This window comes from Sapajus apella, unplaced genomic scaffold (assembly GCF_009761245.1).
Source record: "Sapajus apella isolate SASKATOON/1434 unplaced genomic scaffold, GSC_monkey_1.0 scaffold1, whole genome shotgun sequence".
Taxonomy (NCBI): Eukaryota; Metazoa; Chordata; class Mammalia; order Primates; family Cebidae; genus Sapajus; species Sapajus apella.
The window spans coordinates 41,903,923-41,908,947 of record NW_022436941.1 but is presented as its reverse complement, the minus strand read 5'-3'; positions in this window follow the sequence as shown (position 1 = coordinate 41,908,947).

Below are 5,025 nucleotides of genomic sequence, written 5' to 3'. Positions count from 1 at the left end.
TCATCTCTAAAAATGCATTTCTATTAATGTTTATCTTATATTAATAAAGCTACTCCATTTTTTGTCAATGACTGCAAAGTATATGATTTCCTTTAATCTGTCCCTTATATTTATGGTTTTTCTATTATAAGAAGCATATACAGCCATTAAATATTTTTTGACTAAGTTTGATATTCTCAGTTTTTTTACTTGAAGCATTGACTCCATTTACCTGTGATGAAATTCCTATATAGGTAATAAAATTACATGTAAAGAAATTACTACTACCTTATGTAGTAGATAGTTTATACTACTACCTTATTTGTTTCCATTTAATACAACTGTTTTATATATCACTTTCTTCTCTTTTCTCACCATCTTTTGCATCAATCAAATATTTTAATTATTATATCTTCTTCAGTCATTAGTTATGCATAATTTTTAAATTCTTTGAGTGATTACACTATAAAATACATCAGGTATCACTGACTGATTTCAAGCTATTACAAATGTTTTTCTACGTTTTTCCTAATAATGTTATCTTAAAACACTTTAATTAAATTTACTCCTCCCATTGTTTGTGTGTTATCACTCTCATGCATTTTAATTGTACATCATTTTTAAATCCCAAAGACAGTATTATCATTTTATATAATCCATATTCAATTATATTACCTATCTGTGCTTCTTCTATGTTCAAAATTTAGCAAATACCTTTCATTTCCAAGTTTCTCTCTGGGATCATTTGCCTTCTGCATAAAAAACTTCTGTTAATTTTTATCTTAAGGCATGCTTCTTATGGCATTCTCTCAAGTTTGATGTTTCTCAAAAATATTTTTTAAATATATTTTTCTTGGGCTAGAACTCTAACCTGGGAGTGTGTTTGTTAGTTTGTTTGTTTTAGCACTTTAAAGTTGTCACTCCATTCTCTCCTGTTTCTGTTCTTATTGTTGCACCTTTAAAGGTCGAGTGTCTTTTGTCTCAAGCTGCTTTTCTTCTTCTCTTTAGTTTTTGGCATTTGTATCACTATGTGTCTAGTTAATTTTTGTGACCTGTTTGGGGTTCACAACTCTTCTTGAATCTGTGACTTAATGTTTCTCATCAATTTGGAGGGGGAAAAAATGCCAATCTCTTTTGATGTTGCTTCTGTCTCTTTTCTCTCTTCTCTTTTTGGTATTACAAATAAATACATATGTTTTAGAACTTCCAGTTGTGCTCCATATAGACCTAATGATTATTTGTGTACTTCCTTTCTTTTTCTGTTTATTTTAGCTTATGTATTTTCTTAGCTTTTAGGTAGCTCCTCAGTTCTATCTTCTACTCTTCTAATCTGCCACCAAATTGATCTGGGTTCTTAATCCTCTCATTGTACTTTTCAGTTTGACAATTTCCAGTTGATTCTTTCTGTAGAGTCTAAATCTAAGCAGGGCTTTTTTTTTTTTTTTTAATCTTTTCTTCTATTTTATCTCTTTTCAAGGTCATGTTTGAATCTGTTTTCATTTTCTGTTGTTTCTCTTGATTATAATTCACAATATTCATGTTTGCATTGGCTGAATTGAGTTGAAGCTGGGTTTCAGCTTTGAAAAGGCCCAGTCTTCCTCTATTCATAGGACGAGTTCTCCAGAAGTTTCATCTGAGAGCATGGTACATTTGCTATGACCCTCTCCCTAGAAAGTCTTAAAGTCTAATCATTACCTCCTCAGCAGTCTGAGACTAACAAAAATTCAGTTCTACTTTTCAGATTTCTTTGCTTATATTTTTAGCTTTTATCACTGCATAGTTTCAAAATCTGACAAATAATCTGAGGGTGAAGCAGCCCTGTTCTCCTTTAATCTCCAAGTTTCTCAGTTTGTTCTTTTGATTCCATCATAAGCCCTGCTCTTTTCTCTGATAAGAGTTTTCTGTTTGGTACAAAACCATTATATTCATCTTCTTGCCTACACCAAGAATTATTACATAAATGCAGAGAAAAACTAGCTGCAGAATGTCAGACTACCTCTCCATGATTTTCCCTTCTCTGGAATATTAATTCTTCTAGTTCTTGTTGCTTCAGCAGTTCTAGATATAAGCCTTTAATAAATTATTTTTATATTTGATTAATTCATTCTAGTTGTTGTTTTATATTTGGTCTACTTCTAGCATTGGTGTGCCATAGCCATTCTGTCCTACCTAGAAGCTTGTAATTTTATTTTATTTTCACTGAGAGAATAATTTTTCTTTAAAAAAAAAAAAACTATACCTTCAGTTAGTTCTAGATACAAGGGGATCAAAGCAGTGTTTCAGTTTAAAAATTTTTTTATTGGAATGTCTTCTCAATAACAGATTCTATTTTTAAATGTGAATAGACCAAAACAATTAGAAATATCTGAGAATACTGATTTTGCTGTCAAAATTTTACTCATTTTGCATAGGAACCTGTTTTTTAATAAAGTGTGGCTAAAGATACTGACTTGGGTGATGCATTTTACATTCCAGAATCTACTCAATGAGACCATAATAAAATATAATTCATCACAAAACATGCCAATCAAAAAAAATTTAACAAACACAATGACAAATTGATTGTTACTCATGGTAGAATTGAGACAAAATTAGCACACTGCTAATAATTCTTGTTTCTGTATCAGCACTACTGAGCTATTCCTCTCAGACAGGTGAAGGAAATAGTAGGGTTCTAGACCATTTAGAAGTTTCCAGGGCAATGGATCACTGCTGCATGCATCATCTTCTGTCAAGAAAAAGGTAAAGCTTAAGATAGTCTTGGGCCTCTTGGCATATGGAACACATATTGTGCCTTGTTTCAAAAAAGATTCAAGATGACTTACAAAAGTAAATTTAAAATTGCATTATAAAGAGTGGAAGCTATCAGGCAAAGAAAAAACAAAAAGAAGATAATTGATAAAGCTAGGGATAAAGTAATATTCACTATTAGGGTCAATATAAGTGAGCCATGCAATATATTAATTGCCATGCTTCATTTAGACAAATAAAGAATTTAATCATTTTGTTTGTCTCCTTTATCAAGATATTGCTCAACCAATCAATTGAAATATACAAGATGATTCATTTCACTGGGTTTGAAAAACCAGATTCCTAAATAAATTTGGAGGTGGTCTTTGTGATTACCTCCAACATCATGATAATTATGACTCAGGCCAATTCTAAAGGCAAGTGGAATTAACACCTGTGAGATTTGCTGTGAAGAACTTTCTGTTCCATATGGATTTCTTCTACTGCAAAATTTCCTTATCCCCAGACCTTTTCTACATTGTACAATATATTATACTAGGGGTTGGTGAACATTTTCTGTAAAGGCCCAATAGTGAATATTTTGGACTCCAGGGGACATATGGTCATGCCAGAATTACTCAACTCTGCCATTGTATCAAAAACAACTATGGATGATACATTAAAAAATGAGTGTGACTGTACTTCATAATAAATACAACTTTGATTACAAAAGCAGGCAAAGGCTGAATTTGGTCCACAGGCATTTTTTGACAACCTCTGCTTTAAACTAAGATCGTGTTTCACAAAATGTTCCACAGTACTCCAAGCAGAGATGCCCCCGGAGCTTATCTCAAAATGTCTTTAATACTTTGTATTCTATTCTTAAAAGCCATTATAATTGTGTGTTCTACTTTATAATAATAAAATTCAATGATAGTATACAGATATTTCAAGTTTTTCAAATTATAAACTAAAATGTTTGCTACTGGTGCAGTAAAAAATTTGGCCTTACCCCAAGAGAGGGCTCGCTTTTCCTCTCAGCTTCCAAGAGGTAGCTTACATCATACCTCATTAGAAGTGTCTTTGCTTGGGTGGGGACTCTCCAAGCCAGGAAGACCAACAATGTGATTTAGGCTGGGGGCTTTGGGTCACACATTCTCAGTCAGCCTGGATACTGAGTTTTACTGTGTGGGAAATCAATCAATCATATCTATGTAGTGAAGCCTCAATAAAAACTCTAAACTTTGAAGCTTATGTGAGTGTCCCTGTTTAGCAATACTCGATGCATATGACCACCCAGCAATTCCAAGAGAATATAAGTCATCCAGACTCCATAGGAGAAGACAACAAAAGCTTCACATTTGGAATCCTCCCAGACTCTGCACTATGTGTATCTTCCTTTGGTCAATTTTAATCTGTATCCTTTCCTTTAACAAGCAATAACAATCACTATGACAACTTTTAATGAGTTCTTCAAGCCCTTCTTCTGAATTGCTGAACCTGAGGTCGTTTTGAGAACCCTCTCAAACTTGCAGTTTGGTGTCAGAAGTGAAGGTTGTTTGTGCAGAACTGTGCCCTCAAATGTTGTAGTTTGGCCAACTCCAGGCACTACTATATTATTCCGTGCTTTATTCTGCCTCTGGTTTACCTTATCTTGTATCTGGCAATTCACAAAGGCTAGTTGAGAAGTAGAGGATAATGAAAATTAAGATCCCAGGGGGAGGATCCAAGATGGCCGTTTAGGAACAGCTCAGGATTGCAGCTCCCAGTGAAAGCGCAGAGGGTGAGTGGACGCCGCATTTTTATTGTCCACAGACTAGGCAATTCCCAGGCAGAGGAGCTCCACGGGTCACCAGCAGGGCTGTTTCGGCCAGCGCGGCTGTGCCAGCCGGCGCCGCTGCTTTGCCCCGCACGGCTGCTTTGTCGGTGCCCCAGAGCAGTGGTTCTCCGTACAAAATACACCAGTCCGGGTGCCCTTCTGGCTGGCGATTGGAGCCACGGGAAGTCGCCCATTCGTCTATTTAAAAAGGGGACTGAGCAGGAGCCAGGACAGTAGATTCCAGGGCAAAAAAAGTGCCACAAATTTCAGTGCCGCTGTTTAAGCCAGCACAGTGTGTTGTCGCACGGGAACACCAACTTAAAAAAAAAAAAAAAAGGCTCTGAGGCAGGGAGCCAGACAATCAGGCTAGGCTGGTCCCATCCCCACAAAAGAACAGCAACGAGAAACGCTGGATTGAGAGTTTCACAGCAAGCCCAGCTGAACCCGGGGCGGTCCAGCTCTGTGGCGGAGGGGCGTCCGCCATTACCGAGGCAGCC